General features: G+C 37.7%; 1 protein-coding gene across 1 annotated transcript in view; it reads left to right on the top strand.

The window, feature by feature from the left end:
* The window catches only part of LOC149085827 (sodium/potassium/calcium exchanger 3-like), a 164455-nt gene that overhangs the window by 76872 nt on the left and 69758 nt on the right, over positions 1-17825 (top strand). The gene's annotated exons all lie outside the window — the stretch shown is intronic.

The raw sequence follows: 17825 nt of genomic DNA, 5'->3' as shown, positions 1-17825 counted from the left end.
AAAAAATTGAACATTTTTCACGCTAACGTTGAAACAGTTGATGTACGGGGGGGGGGGAACAATCCTATCTGCGGGAAAAAAAAAAATTATGAAAATATTATGAGCAATATTTATTTGAAAAACTGTTGAAAAATTTGAACAACTGAAAAGCTTCAATAAACCTTCACAAATATGCATTTTATTATGAAAATTCTTGGGTTTTATGCATTTATATGCATTAATGCTGGAAAACGCCAAAATATGCAAGGGCATGTGCACTTGCATATAATCCGGGCTCTACTAATTAGTAATAAATCCGAGCTCGAATCAGAGAATTGTTTCTCTATATTTCCTGAGTGATGCTCTATGTACGGTGTTTCATATCCTTCTTAAGTAAACGTAAGAATTAAGAAACGAGATTAGCAAAACGAACTTCACCGTTTTATTACACGTATTCCGTCCACGACAGGACTCGAACCTGCAATCTTTTTAACCGAAGTCAGACGCCTTCGAAGTCAAAAAATCGAATAGAATGCTTGTTTTGATTTTCAAAAAGGTCTCTTCGTATTCTCCTAAAGTCATTCTTCCGCTTTTCCGAGGCTTAGTTCATGCTGGACTGTAGTATGCTGTAAGGTTTTGGAGACCATACCTACAGAGGGACACAGACTTGTTTGAAGGAGTGCACAGAAGAGCTACGCGTGTCCTCATTGGCACACGGGGATTGAGTTAGGAAGAAAGACTTCATTTTTTAAATATGTTTACATTGGATGAACGCAGGTGTCGAGGAGATACGATCGAAGTGTTCAAAATTTTCAACGGAATGGATTTTTAATACACCGCCAATCGACTGCTTTTACAAGGGGACACCAGTATCAATTGGAATTTTTCTCTGATAGGGTTGTTAATAAATGGAATAGCTTACCCCCGGAGGTAGTAAATTGTAACACAATAGACACGTTTAAAAAGAAATACGATAAACATGTTGGGGTAAATCGAGAAGCTCTGTCCATTCTTAGAATAAGACAACCATAATATTCTTTATCGGCATTGTATCATGTGTATATATTGTTTATAATTTTTGTGGTTGTGTTTTTAATTGGGGGTTGCTGTATTTTTGAAATATATGACAACCATATTTTTATGGCCATCTTCTTATCAGCCACCTCGTTGGGCATTTTGCCTGTTGTGGCTTTGTATTTGTATTTGTATTTTCCATTAGGCCACGTGGACACGCCTAACGCGCTACAAAGTATGTTCAACATGACATTCTGAATTAGTAATATACTAGAGTTCGAACCGCTTGAGTCAGAGAATTTTTTTCTATATTTCTTGTGTGATGCGCTACGTACAGTATTTCACAGCCTTCTTATATCTGACTCGAAATTGTACGCTTCATTCTTGAGGACATTGGTTCTCGACCTGGGGCCATATGGCTCATCTTGCGGTCCTGAGATATTCTAGAGAGGTCACGTGTGAAAATCACATGAAAGAGAAGCCACGGACAAGTGGTGAAGGGTGCCACGGACAAGTGGTGAAGGGTGCCACGGACAAGTGGTGAAGGGTGCCACAGAGTGCTGTAAAGAAATAAAGCTCGTTTCATTCCATTTCATACCGTGCATCGGCCAGGTTCTATCGACCATTGTCAATTTTAGCAATTTCCCCGGATGAGGGAGTTGGGCGGTGTCGGGTTCTTTATCTATATATATATATAAAATTGATTTTCTGTGTGTCTGTGTTGGTGTGTGTGTATGTTCTATATACAAATCTACAGTTTTTGATCGATCGTCACCACATTTTGCATATACCAAATGGGACCCGACTTGAACGATAGGCTACTTTAAAATTTCGTCAGAGCAGGGCAAATTCCCCCAAATTAACAAAAAAAACTGTCGAGCAACAATGGTTTTTGGGCCTCAACAATCACTTTCCCAACGTTTACTTTGGTACCGTGGTTCCCTAGCAATGCGTTTCAGACGTGTATATATGCCTTTACAATGGTTTGTCACCATCGAGCTTATATTACGCGGAAATGCGAAAATTTGGTGGGAGTTTTCTGTCACACACACAGTGTGCCGTCTTAACGCATGGGCCCAATGAGAACCAGTTGAAATTTTCGAGAATTTGCCAGGTGGGATGTCAGAAAAATCACTTGGCCCGGGGGCCCATAATGCTCTAAAGACGGCCCTGCTCTCACATCAATAATTTTAAAAATTGTATAGAATTCTCGATTTTTGAAATTTGCGTTCGCTTAGAGATGTACGAAGCCCAGGAGATTAAATATGAAGTAATTAGCCGGGCCTACTTTTGAGTTGGATATCCCTGCAGTAACATTGATTTCTACTTTTTATTTATATCAATCATGAAAATTAATGTCTTCGTATTGTTTTTTGATATTCAACTGCATAAATTCATGTGGGTTAGAATGTTTAAAATTAATTATGGGCCCGTAAAAAGTACATCGAAGAAATTCCACAGCTTTAATTGAGCATTTTTGGGAGCTGAAACAGGCAGAAATAGATAACTTGAAGTTCGTGGGGGGGGGGGCGGAGATCGAAATACTCAGCACCCCTTAGAAAAGGAAAAAAAATATATTCATTTCTACGTTTCTTTAAATCTAGATTTATTTATTTCATGAGTCGCGCAGGAAGTCGCCATATTGGTTAACTTGAACACGGTTTGCATGTGCCTCAAAGAAAGAGGGAGATATCACGTGATCCAAAAAGCCTCATTAAAGAAAACCCGGGCAGTGCCGGGTATTATAGCTAGTTATACTTATAAAATATAGTACATAAATTTAAACATGTTATGAAAAAAAAAAAGTATACTGATTTAAAAATTTCTATTATACAAAATTTATGTCAATGAGCTCTTATAATGTCTTTGTAGCTCTAGTGAGCCCTTTATTGTTTTCTGCGACCAAGCACCAGGTGCTGGTCCACACATCTTCCCTCCTAGGCTTATTGGCTCGGGTGAGCCCTTCGCATTGGCCAGGCCAGTTTTTAGACCACGTCTTCCCTCCTTGGCTTGTTGGCTCGGGTGAGCCCTCCACCGTGGCCAGGCCAGGTCCTCGACCACGTCTTCCCTCCTTGGCTTGTTGGCTCGGGTGAGCCCTTTGTGTCACACTTGCCAGCCCAGGTGGTGGGCCATTTCCTTTCAGCATGGGGGTCTTCGATTATTCAAGAGCCCTCAGTTTTCGGTTGGGTGAAAAAAATAAAGCATTCAAGTAAAATATGGTAGGAAAAATGTGACTACTTACTTTCAGAATCCAGCAGAGATGCCCATGGGGACCAACTTAACCCATGGCCCATTTGGGATTGACTCGGTGCTTCACATCGGAGCCTACACGATGAGATCTGGCACTATCATTTTCGAATGTTGAGACTGCCACGCATAAAACTCTCAAAATAAAGTAGCTCACTGATTTCTAGCCCAGGGTGAAGTTTCGGGAGGTTCAATTTATTGATGTTCGTTGAATTGTCCCGTATTTTACACAGACCCATTTTTCCCACATAATTTGGCACCTGGGAGGAATGGCCACCGACATTCTGGAACCGTACCTGGCACAGGGTTCCAGCGATCGATTTTATTTATAAAAAAATTTTCATTGTAAATTTAGATTTGATTAAATTCAGTTGGATGAGTATAAATGTTTTTACTCTTGGATGGGGGGTGGCCATGTAAGACAGGGAGCCACGAGTAGAAAACATGTTCCAAAGGTGGCCATGGGCTGAAAAAGGTTGAGAAACGCTGCTCTAGGGCACGTGGACATCACAATGTGTGGACAAAAATAGTTCAACATCTGACGCAATATTAATAAGTCGATATTTTGTTTACCATATCTCTAATATGTCTAGCGATTTATACAACCTTTTTCGAACCCGTCTTCAAGAAATTTTGGAATTAAAATAATTTATAAAAATAAATCAAAGATAGAGAAGTGAATAAAAATTCAGAAGATTTCAATAATGAATAAAAAAAATTTTGATAAGTTTCGTTTAAAATGATGGAAGAAACGTAAAATTTTTACAAAAAAGGTCGTGATAGCCAAAATAACGTAAAAATTGTGAAGTCCCGAGATTTACGGAGTCACGTGGTCTCCGTTGAATGTGACTCACACTCAACGTCTCTTTTAATGAAATACATTTAGATTCACTGCTGAATGATTTTCTCATTTACCCTATCATTTACTACCCGCTGACAATTTTCTAGCTATTTTTAGCAATAATGAACGTAGGCACATTCCCAGACCGCTTAAGTGACCCGCGGTGCATTCCCACATCACTTATGTGGCTCGCGACACGTTTTTAAACCAATGAAGTGGTCTTCAAAAGGTTGAGAACCCTTGGAATAGAGGCTAATATACAGTGTATGTATAGCAGCATATGGATTTGATTCCTAGCATATCGAATGCCGATGCCAAACATTTTGGTTGATGAAATTGGCGATAGGCATCGTTCAAGATTTATACTTTGGAAATTCAGAGACCATGAATGATGATGGAAATTTTTTTACCATCTTTTAAAAAGGGGCTTTCCAACGTTCTAGCTCCCACGGGGCCTTCGATGATCACGGGATTTCTCCATTGAACCCAAAAAAAACACGAATGTTTCTCAAATATAGTTAAATATTTTGATTGTATCCGATTTTCAATGAAAAAACTCTACTGCTTTGGATACCACAGAACCCAAGAGAAACTTCCGGGAATACCACGGATTGCTTTGACAGGGTCACTAGCGCTACCCTAACGTCCCTTTCACACGGAGCGGATGCGGACGGATCCGCATGCCCTTTCACACGAGCACATATTTGCGGGTGCACCTTTAGTTTTAGTAGTGATTTTGTTTTCACCCAGTGAACGCCATACGTGGATATCGCGTTGTTTAATAAAAGTATTTAACTTTTTTTAAGTTTTATTCACGGTTTTCTCTGCGAGTCACTAAGTCCAGTACGCTCTTAGTTTGAAATTTGCGCATAAAAACTTTTTTGTTTTTTGCAATTTTATTATTTTTCTCCTTCACCCCTGAGTCGGTGCTCATAGGCTTCCTAGAGCCATTCTTTGGTAGTTTAATCTAGAGCCACCACATGGAATATGGGTATAAAGATGCCTTCAGTTCGATCCTCACAAGTAACCGATAGCAGAAAATATCTTAAAATATTTTCAAAAAATCTGTCTTTTCGGAAAAATATGAAAGAAAAATTCCAAAAATATCCAATGATGTTCCAAAAAAAAATATATTCAGGAGATATCAAAGACTTTGCAAAGTAGAAAAAAGGGGGAGGGGGTGGAGACTTTCAAAATGCCTGTGCTCAGAAATATTCACATCACAATTCTGTCTTAAGCGCGGGTTACACTATAAGAATTTTATAATAATTGTTTTACAAATGCAACCAATAAGCTGATCGGTTGCATTTGCTTGAATGTAACCAATACTTTTATTGGTTGCTTTTTCAAGTTTTATAAAATAACTTTCATAAACCTTTTAAAGTGAAATCCCATCCTTAGATTAGTCACTTCTGAAATATAAAATTTTTTTTAGTTTATAGACTCAATATCGAGTAAAATATATAAGTAGGTATTGGGGGGCCACCAAAACTGTTCAAGTGTTTAGGGCCTTCGAACGTCTTAATTCAGCCCTGAGTGAACGCCGTACGTGGATAACGTTGTTTAATAAAAGTATTTAGTTTTAAAAGTTAAAAAAAATTAAAAAATAAATATTTAAAATAATTTTAAATATTTATATTTTTTTAATAATTTTAAAAATTTAAAAGGAAAAAATTAAAAAATTTTAAATTAAATTTAAAAGTTATTAAAGTATTTAGTCAATTATATAATTATATCGTAATGAATTACAAAACGGCTTATAATTTTACGTGTTACATTGATCGCAAATTTTATCGTGTTTTTTTTTCTTTTAGAAATAAAATTCTAATGGTCCTGTCAGTGGCCGTTGTTGGCAGGTTTTATTGGTTTCATTGTATAAAATTGTAAAGTATGGACAAAAGGCAGTTGAAGTTGCTATATCTCCTTTATCTATGAAGGAAACGGAGGCATAGACATATGTGGGTACATCCTATTGATGAACAGGGACCTTCACATGGTGCTTTTAAGGGTATTTATGGCAAATAATTAAAAAATTCCGCGCAAAATCATCTTTAAAAGTAGCCAAAGTTGCGGGCGAATTCTACCCGGACCCGCGTCGTGTGAATAGCTCCATATAACCTAATGTACAAAACCTGTATGTGTGGATGCGGACGCACACACATACGTTTCGACACATGCGGACGTCCGTATCCGCTCCGTGTGAAAGGACCCTAAGAAATGCGTTGGCTGTTTTCGTCTTCAATCAATTCGCTTATCCCTAGAAATGCGTTGGCTGTTTGCGTTTTCAAGCCAACGTCCTTATTGGACGTCCCCCAGCAAAGGACTTATTTCAATAAGTCCTTATTCCTAGAGATACGTTAAATTTTCACGTGAACCTATAACTGCGTTGGATGCTTGTTTCTTCAAATACGTAACTTGTTCCTAGAAATGAATTGGATGTTCGTTCATTCCTAGAAATGCGTTAACAGTTTGCTTATCCATAGGAATGCGCTGGATATTCACTTATCCATAGGAATGCGCTGGATATTCACTTATCCATAGGAATGCGCTGGATATTCACTTATCCATAGGAATGCGCTGGATATTCACTTATCCATAGGAATGCGTTGAATGTTTGCTTCCTTAAACAAGTGTCCTACCCACTAGAAATGCGTTGGATATACGCTGTAAGCAAGTTGAAATGTTTAGGAAACTTGCTTCCCTGAAAATGCTTATGAAGTTTGCTTCTCTTTAGACATGCGTACGATGTACCTCTAGTACAATACCCCCTATAAAGGACATACATTGACAAAGAATAAATTCATTCTATGTCTATGCGCACGTGCCTCTTAGAAAGTGCAGAAGGCATGCGTATGGTTAGAATGCGTTATAATAGATCGATTTACGCACTACGAGAAATGCTAGGAAGCATGCATACCTCCTCTTAAATTATGCCTTATTATGATTATTTTTTGCATCCATCACGCACCCCAAAAGGGGGTATGCATATCAAAGGTTTCAAACCTTCGCTCTAATAGGGATTTCCAACGTAAAAGCTCTCGCGGAACCCTCAATGATTATGAAGTTGTTCCACGGAACCCTCGATTGTTATAAGGCTGTCCAACAGAACCCAAACTAATTTTGAATATTTCTTTAATTGACGTGGTATTCCCAAGGCCGTCCCGACATCATCTGGGGGGGGGGGGACCTCGGGTAAAATGATACACTGGGGCTCCTGAATTGAATATTTTATCCTCAGAATTTCCAATAAAGAACAGCTTTACGCTTATCAACAACAAGAAAACTCTTTTTTAAGAAAGAAATCCGGGTTCAGGGGATTTCTAAGATTTCGTCGAAAATCAGAACGTAAATCAAACGCCACGGATTTATTCAACGGAACCCTAAAACAAGCTCTCACGGAACCCTAGAGTTTCGCGAAACACCATTTTAGAAATCTATGCTCTAGAACTTGCATACAGTCTGTCACGCCGAAAATTCGCTTTTAATTTCCTTTCCCAACACTAAAAAGCAATGTCTGCTTAAGTGAAACCTCCTCCGAGCGGCCATTTATTTTTCTTTTTTGTCGTTTTTAATGCTAATGTGACCGAAAGACTTCTTTTTTGCCTGAAGAGCCACTCATATTTGAATTTAATTACAAAAGCGAAGGGATGACGTTGTAACATTTCTACATACAATTATGTCAAAATGCTCTTGCACTTAACGTGAAGTGACGCCAGTTTTTTTCCTTCTCGTTACACTTTCTTTAATGAAAAAAAAAGAAAGGCATTAATAAGCCCAAGGACATGAATATTCAACGCCGGCGGATTCATCATCGCCACCATTCATTATTCATTGCAATGAATAGTTTCATTTACACGCAGCTACGCTCTTCTTTGGGAAAAGGCAACTCTCTCTTTCTCTCTTCGAGTATTTTCCCATTATGAAAGAATTCGACGGTAAAACACGGTCAAGGTCAAGAGCTTCTTTTCTCTTTCTTTACCGTGCACAGCCCGGACTATCGCCATTAACAGCTAATTCACTACCGTATAACCCATACGTGCTCAATCCATAGCCTGCGATCCAAATGAGTCATCTGACTTAGCCCGCGGCCTCAAACCTAATTTTGTGAAGTTGTACTAAGCGGCACACATTTCCTGATCACTTATATGACCCGCGGTGTAGTTCACATCACTTGCGTAGCTCGTGACATATTCACAGGTCACTTAAGTAACCCGTGGCACATTTTGAGATCACCGTGGCACAGTTCCAGAGCAGTTAAGCTACCCTCGGCATGTTTACGGATCACCGCAGCACGGTTCCAGAGTACTTAAGTGATCCACAACACAATTACAGATCACTTAAGAGACCTGCAGCATAGTTCTAGCTCACTCAAGCGGCCAGCGGCACATTTACACATCACTTGAGTGACTAACAGCACATTTGCAGATAATCGTGAACATTTACAGATCACTTAAGTAACCCGCGGCTCTGCTCAAGTCGCTTGATTAAGTGGCCCGCGAGATGTTTTCAAACCCGTGCGGAGTGGCCCTCGCTCTCCTAAAGGTCGAACACCCTTGGTGTAACCCATGAAGGATGACGAATTGCGATGGAACGTGTAAAGTGATTGTATGTAACATTTATGTTGGTATCGTAATGTCCTACGTATAGGGCTCACCTCACCGACTTATTCCCTGGTGAACCCGATCAACGGTGAGTCATTATATGAAGAAGAAAAAAAATAAACAAACTTGAATTAATTTCTTTTCCATTAAAAATCCCTTATTACTCATTGAACCCGGAATTAATACGAATACAAAAGCCATACATAACAGGCAAAATGTCCAACGTGATGGCTGAAAAAATGTGCATGTCAAATATAACTAAAATACAGAGCAATTATCATGGGAAAACTACAATGCACTCAAAAATAAAACTAACGATTAGGATACAATAAAATACACTGCTCATAAAAAATTACCGTTGTGTTATCCGTGTATTTATCTATTGATAAACTCAGATTTTATCACTAAACTTCGTAATAATAACAATAAACAAAGTTTATACACAATGCGAGAGACACAACAGGCATAAGCCCAATTACAGTGGAGTGAAAAAAAGAAAAGAACATAAACAGCGCGTTGCAATATAGAAAGGCAAAGAGCGATACAAATAATAATAAGAATACAGTTCCACAGATAAATATAATACAAAAAAAATATGCACATACATGCAAAGACGGGAAAAGAAATCATGTTAACAAAGCACGTGAGAACCTCCACACCTGAGGAAGCGAAAAGAGAAGAATCTTCCAACACGGTATTGGTGGAACAATGGAGAGATTGCGGTTACGAAGATTGATGTTATTACAGTGGAAACTGATTTGCGCTAAAATGTCCGTACATCCAAGTTATTCATTGCAGATAGGAGTATTTCTGTAGGAATTCGGATATCAAAAATATTTGAAATTTCTTAAATTAAGCAGAGCACAAAAGCCTATTTTGTGTGCGTTCAATCCTAATGGTAATGAACGAGTAATATGGATTCCAAATTATGGAACAATATTTTAAAACTGATCCGACATATGAACTGTAAAGAAGCAGAAAGGTTCCTTCATTTTGAAAAAAAAAAAACTGCTGATGCTAATTACGAAACCGATATGTTCTTGATGCTTTTGAAACAATGTCATTAACACGCTGGCGCTGGTTGAAGTTAAAACTGCTGTGAAAAGTGGCACCCCTAGGTCGTCCATCCTACTCTCGAGAGAGTAGAGTGGAAGTCACAGTAACTATGAAAAAAATTATCAGCTTGAAAAAAAAAATTTAACATTTAAGGATTTAAATCCATCAAAGTCATTGGTTTCTATCACCTTGGTAGTAAGCATACAAGGCTTGAGCCGTGAAGAAACATTTGATCTTTTGAATACGTTTACACCGGAGAAACGCAAGTGTCGAGGGGATATAATCGAAGTGTTCAAAGTTTTCATGTTCACGCTTTCATTTTAGTTATCAATGCATCGTCAATCAACTGGTTCGATAAGGGATCGTTTAGTGAGGGACAATTCCAGTTTGTGGTGTCGCTTTTTTCTCTAATAGGATTGTTGATAAATGGAATTGCTTACCTCCAGGGATCGTGAATTCTAACACAATATTGATACGTTTAAAAAGAAGTACGATAAACGTAGTGGGGCAGATCGAAAAGCGATCCATACTTGGATAAGACAACCATAATCTTTTTTATGGGCAGCATATTATATATTATTAATAGTGTATTATATATTATTATTGTGTTACTGTATTTTAGTTACATTTGACACCCATATTTTTTATGGGCTTAATTTTTTCAACTTCGTTGGGCGTTTTGCCTGTTGTAGCCTTTGTATTTGTATTTATGCTAAACAAATTTAAATGCTATCCAAACCATAATTCTGAACTATTCCATTTGCCATTCCCAAGGCAGGCGGAATTCGTTCTCATTTGTAGAATCTCCTAACAACCCTCTTAGATTAAGATTTATTTCTACAGCCGTACAGAAGCAAAAATCTTCGCATTTTCTTTGAGAAGCTTAACATAAAGAATTGTCCCACACACGCACGCGTTCTTGTTCTCAGATTTTATGCCCTTTCGTGGCACTAAAGAAAAGTAGAATGAATAAATAATAAGTTCCTTTGCCTGTGCTTTTTATAACATGATGACTATTTATTACCTGCATATTCTACTATAGTGTTATGCCCTATATCTAGTTGAGTCTGGAAATATGGCCGAAGATACCTCGGCTCCAGGTATTGAATATTCAATTTAACGAGGTGAAACTGGAGAAAAAGGATAGAATCAATCGAATCGGTATGCTGCAAGGAAGAGAAAGTCTATTCCCTTTTTTTAGAGATTCCACGACTTCAAGTTGATTACATCGAGACTTTGGAAGAGATAAAATGGATTAAATGCATTCCTCCATGCAATCTTTTTCATTTTGTCGTTCTCAGCTGGAAACAATTTCAGGGTTATGAGGGAGACGCTCAAAAACAAAAATAGGTTCTTTCAAACCGACAACGAGCTTTTCACTTGTACCTGTATCGGCTGACCGGTTTAGCTGAGTGAACCTAAATTTTTTTTAGTTCCTCAATATGAACGCCAGGTCGGTCGACGAACTTATTGAAAGAGTCTCGTCAAAGTGAGTCGCAGACGCGGATTCGGAAAAAGTACATGCATTTCAACGCCACACTCACGGTGAACTCGAAAGGTCGATAGCAGCACCCAATTCTGAATCGCTAGATATTTTCAGGCTATAACATTCCGAAGATACTCCCCCTCTCAAAGCGATTTAAACGATTTCACTTCTAAACGATTAGGAATCGTCTTATGCTGATCGATTGGGATCGTGCGTCTACAAGATTTTGCATCGTTCATCTTATTAGTGAAATCAATTTAATATTCCGTGTATTTACGGAAGATGATAAATAATTACGCGTGAAGAGAGTGTATATCAGCAGAAATGGTCAAAATGGGATTACATATGTATGTTTACATCAGCAAAGAGGTCCACACATGGTGACGTTCGTATGCTTACATCAGCAAAGAGGTCCCAAGATGGTTACTTACGTTTGTATATTTATATCGGCAAAGAAGTCTACAGATGGTCACGTTCGTATGTTTACAATCAGTAAAGAGGTTCACACATGGTCACGTTTGTAGTTTTACATCGGTAAAGATAGTCACGAGAAAATGGAGTATATAAGAGAATGGAAATATATGAGAGAGAGAATATACATTTATATGTAATTTTTTTGCATCAGCAAAGATTGTCCCAGATCATTAAGTTCATATGTTTACATCAGCAAATATAGCTCTAAAGGGGATTACATTTGTATGTTTACATCAGCAAAGATGGTCTTCAGATTATTGTATCTGCAATTGTATCGGTCCTGAGATTATTGCATTTGTATGTCTACGTCCGTGAAGTATAATTCCTTCCGCTAAGATTATCTTACGATGTTTGAGTCTTTGTTATTTTTTGTCCACGAAGATATTGTTTACTATTGAAGTGAATTAGAAGCTCCCTAATTAAGATTGAAGACGTCATTATTGAGTATCACATTGTTCAGATCTAAACTATTTCTTTTAACTGAGGAAGTGCAGGAGGTGTCAGTCGCCGATTTTGACAGAAGTGGTATCGACGGGAAGGTCTTGTCGCGGGTAGGGAAAAATGTCAATTTTAAGGGTTGCGCTGCCCCGTTTTTTGGGGGTTAGAGGCCAATTTATCTCACCAATATACACTCCCCCTAAATTACTGGCGGACCGTTGATCCGAGAACCGTACTTCCAATTAACGTTTAGACCTCAGATACGTCATTCATATTGAAAGGGGTCGTATAGCTATCAAAATAAAATAAAAATTAACTTTTTATTTGTTCACGGTGTCTTAAAAACCAATTAGAAAGTTGTTGTCCTGTCTCTCCCGAGGCAAAAAACAATTCACGTACAGTCAAATCAACGGCCGACAAAAAACTTGGTTCGACTTATCGGAAATTCCGATTTCAGAACGGGAAAAAGAAAGATGCATCACGATAACAGCGCTATTTACGGATATCGTATTAGTAAAACACGTCAAACTACTGGGGATGTTGCAATTCGAGAGAAAAAAAACACAAGTTATTTTAATTTAATCATATTTAATTATTGAATGATGAGAATATTTAGAAATGAACAAGACGTGCGCACATACTGTGCGTTATGGAAACGAACGCATACGCGATACTCGTACAAATGTGAAAATAATTATAAGTAAAGTGTATTATTACAAGATAATTTTTTGTCAAAAAATGCAGTGATTTTTGATTGTCTCTCTATTTTTTGTCGTTCTTTCGTGAGAAAATCATTCACTTTTTGCAAGCAGACAAATGAATAAAACCAATGAATGAGTCTGCTAAATTCTGTTCCTAAATGCTGATGTTAATTCAAAGCTCTCAAATGTTAATTCTATATATTGCTAAATACTGAATTATATAGCTAAATATTGAATTATATTGCTAAATACTGAATTATGTTGCTAAATACTGAATCATATTGCTAAATGCTAAATAGAAATAATAAATAAATAATTCTGTTGCTAAATGTTAAGCAATTCTCTTGCTAAATGTTAAACAATTCTCTTGCTAAATGTTAATGTAAATTCGATGCCCTCAAATGTTAATGTTCTATTGCTAAGTGCGCTGAATTCTATTGCTAAATGGGCTGAATTCTATTGCTAAGTGTGCTGAATTCTATTGCTAAGTGCGCTGAATTCTATTGCTAAATGGGCTGAATTCTATTGCTAAGTGCGCTGAATTCTATTGCTAAATGCTGCATTGTGTTGCTAAATGCTGAATACTAAATTTTATTGCTAAATACTAAATTGTGTTGCTGAATGCCGAATTTTATTGCTAAATGCTAAATAATTCTGTTGTTAAACGCTGAATTGTATTGCCAAATGTTGAATTATATTGCTAAATGCTATTTTTTTAGATTTCTTTCATTCCCGAAAACTTCGACTCAAAGCAAGTAAAGTTCGAGTTAAGGGAAAATTTTAACATTAAAATACATTAAAAAAAATCTGGCGCTGAGTGAAAACTTCGACTTATCTAGTTATCGGAGTTCGAATTAACACGAATTGACTGTATTTATTATACGTAATTAATTCATGTTTATTCTAAGTGCAATATTCGCTGAGATATTTGAATTTAAAAAATCACTGAAAGAGGTGGTGAAACAACAGCACAAGTAAGGGAAAGGAGCGTTGAGTCTGTTAGCTGCTTGAAGGCGGTTAAATAAAAAACTCGCTCGAAATTTTCATTCTTCACACGTCGTTGTATGAATTCACTGTTGAATGACGTCATATTTTCACCCCTCGTCATTTTACGAGAAAGTGAAAAAAAAAATGGAGATGCGAGATGAATATCGATGTCACTAGATGGCGATGGTGTAGCTGACTAATGTCACCGGATCAGCTGACGAATGTGTTAATGAGTTCTGTGTCGAGTTTGTTTTTTTCAAATCACAACATGGATATGATGTTACGTGTTTGTCCTTCAAACGCTTATCGCGTGCAGAACGTGATGCTTTCGTCCTTATCAGCTAAAATAATGGTCTTATTTTGGTGATCACATTTCTGCTTATACATATCAATTGATTATATAAATCGATATGCACAGGCAGAAATAATCTATATTATTATACATTGCACCACACAACAGTGATTTTGGTCAGCGCTTTGCTGACGTTTGCTGACAAGGGGGGGGGGGTCAAAAATGGCTAAAAATTTGCTTACGTAATACTTGAACGGCCCCTAAGTGTTTACACGGTCTCTTTGCAGATTCCAACAGTAATCTGTCATCGTGTGAGCATTCCATCTGCCCTGGTATCGGTGCTCCATTGTCTTTATGTCCTGGTGAAACGGTTCACCCTTTTTCTCACTAGTATCGTCTAGAAATGGTCTAAGCGGCTGTGCAAGTAATGAACCTTTTCGAGGTAGTAAATTGTAATACAACTGACACGTTTAAAAAGAAATACGATAAACATGTTGGGGTGAATCGAGAAGCTCTATCCGTACATAGAATAAGGCTTCTTTAATAAGTATTCTTTATGGGGGCATTGTATAATATTTTATCACGTATAGGCTATATATTGCATTTTTAATGGGGTTGCTGCATTTTTGAAATATATAAGAACATCTTTTCTCAGCCACCTCGTTGGGCATTTTGCCCGTTGTGGCCTTTGTGTTTGTATTTGATGTTTGTGAAACTTCTCCATGACCAAAGCAATAGTATTTGGTCTATTAGTATATCGTATTCCTCATTCATTCTGGTTGAGTAAGCAATGGGTATTGACCCTTATTTGTTGCATAAAAATTACATGAAAGGGAGACATAAAAATGATTATTTCATTCATAGCGAATGACAAAGTTGATCTAAATTTTGGGACACTTTCTATAAAAAAATGTTATTAACGACTTCACGTGCAAGATTTTGGCGAGAAATTTGGATTATCTGTATTTAGCCATAAATCTGGTTACCACGTCCATAGCCTAACTGCACGTTATAAAAAGGAAGAAGAAGGGGAAAGAAAAAATATAATAGGAAAGTATATATAATCGATTTTTTCTATAAAGTCATCTTTTCAAGATTCCTTGGAAGACTGGTTATTTGTGGAGATGAAGATTACAGCCGCTGTGGTGGTCGAGTGGTTATAGTGACGGACTCGCGATGCGAGGATCCGGGTTCGAACCTCACAGTGGTGGTCGGCTGAAGTTGGTTTTCTGTGGTTCCCAACTTCAAGCCGCAAATGCGAGCCGATCTCCCCGTTAAAAAGTCTCGCCACAGAGAGCAACAGTCCTACAACGATAAATCATTCAATCATAACACTTCACTCATAGTTAGAAAAACTGGTGGCAGATGGCAGCACTACACATAACAAGCATTACAGAGAAACAAAAAAAACTTCACGTCAGGTTTCACTACACGTACACGCACATTCCCGCATGTACCGATTCGTTGGGGGTTCCGCGGGGTGCAGGTGTGGTGTAGCAGTAGTAGGTAGGGCCTCCAAAAAAATGGCTCGGGGATCTATGATGTTCTTAAGTCAGCCACCTCGTTGGGCAATTTGCCTATTGTGGAGTTGTATTTGTATTGTATAATTCAGTTCTCTTTTCACCCTCACCCTACGTGTTCTCTTTCCCTCTTATATGCATATAGTAGAAATATACATTATATGTATCGAAAAAAATTATTAACAGGACTATAAAAGAAAGAAAGGAAGGAAATAAAAATCAACTTTTGTAGATAATAGAGTTGCTATAAAGCTCCGCGATGGTGAAGGGAGAGGGAAAAAACATAGAGAGAACTTGTTTGAATTCATTCCACTGGTGTTTTGACGTAATATTGCACCCGTGATCGTAAAGAGGTCGCTCCAGTACCATTTTATAGGAAAAGTGACGAGAAAGGTAGGTAGTCGGATACCTTGAATGTTGAAGCACGTTTTCAATCACATCCGTAAATAACTCGAACGTGTCGGGGGGGGGGGGGGCACCACCTCGAGAAGTTTACCCTCCTCGTCGTTCTTTATGTTGACTGCTCATGTATTCGATAGGGTCTCGAAATCGATGTTAGAACTACTCTCACAACACCTCGAAGAATCTTTATTTCTCCTTCACGTAGGCATAAACGGAATCAATGGGAAAATAGCAGCCCCATTTCTCGAGCCATAGATTACATTAGTATCAACCTCAGATTTCTATTCTCCAATCGATGAAGGAAAGAATTTTTGTTCGCTAATAAATCGATAAAATGTCTAACGGGGGGGGGGGGAGTGCTGCTTGTGAATGAATTGAAGAGAGTCGGGGAAAAGAGTCGATATATAAATAATAAAATGGCTGCGAATCTGCGCCTTTCAGCAGAATATGGCGTCTTTTATGCTGATGCTAATAGAAATCGAATCGAATTACTTTCACCCCCCACGAAAGAATCGAGCCGATTTCTCGATTTAAAATTTTACGACAGGAAGCAATTCCGTGAATTTTTTAAATTCGTAGTACAGAACACATTTATATATACTTTGTGAATTCTCAGCGGGTGCATTAGTTGAGAACATGTGGGGGTATTGCATGATGTAGTTCGCGGAAGTGATAAACAAATTATGAAATTCTCTCTCTCAATGAAATTCTCGCCCGAATTTCCAGTCAATGTTCGCCGAAAAACTTCGTGGACGTGGATATTTGGTGTTTACTTTCTCAGAACTAACTTCTCGAACGTAAAAATACAAATGGGTTATTCATGGGACATGTTTCGTGGGCGTAACTTTAGGGATGTTTTTATCGTAGGACGGATTTCCACGATCGCAAAAAAGCATGTGACGTTAATATTAGATTTCACGATTTCGGTAAAACTCAAGGAATATATACGAGTTTGATTCATTTTTTAACATCTAAATAAGCTACAGTCAAATATCGGTAATTCGAATGTGCAGCGGCCGACGAAGAACTTCGAGTTATATTATTTCGTCCAAACGCCTGGGGAATAAATTCAAACAGCTCTCTTTGTCTTGTTTCCTCTCTCCTCATCATCGCGAGGCTTTGTTGTAAGCATTACGAAGTTGTTATTTTTACCTTCCTTTTTATTTCTATACACTTGTTAGCGATTTTTCTCTTTACGTATGATGTATCCTTCCACTACAGTCGAATCCCGCTATAAGGAACTCCGCCAGACCGGAGAAATCACTTCGTTAAAACGAAATTTCGTTATAAAGTAATTCTAGCTTTTTGCATTGTTCCTATGTAAATTTATCCGGGGAACTGGAAAAGTGTTCGTTTAAACGAGATTTTTGCTATAACGGTATTCGTTAAAACGGGATTCGACTGTATATACATATCAGACCGAAAAAGAACAGGTAGGGTGAGGGTGAAAAGAGAAATGTACTTCGTATACCTATACTCTATTATCCGTACTTATCTGTTATACTGTTTTCTTTCATTTGTTTTTTACCCTTCTTTTTCTTCTACTTTTTTTCCCTTCACCCTTTTTCTAACGTGCGGTTAGATTAGGACAAGGTTGCCATATTTATCGCCAAATAGAGATCATCAGAATTTCTTGCCAATACCTTGTAAGCGAAAGGGTTAAAATAACAGCGCTATATTAGTAAAGCATGTCTAACTATACTGGAGCTGAAGAATTTCGAAAAGTTGAGTTATTCTAATGTGATAATATTTAATTACTTAATGGGATCATTTAGAAATAAACTACA

This window comes from Pholcus phalangioides, unplaced genomic scaffold (assembly GCF_987345545.1).
Source record: "Pholcus phalangioides strain wild (caught in Gottingen) unplaced genomic scaffold, Ppha-v1.0 ptg000005l_1, whole genome shotgun sequence".
In the NCBI taxonomy this organism is placed as follows: Eukaryota; Metazoa; Arthropoda; class Arachnida; order Araneae; family Pholcidae; genus Pholcus; species Pholcus phalangioides.
Note: the sequence above shows the minus strand (reverse complement) of the source record. Positions and strands in the feature narration are given on the sequence as shown.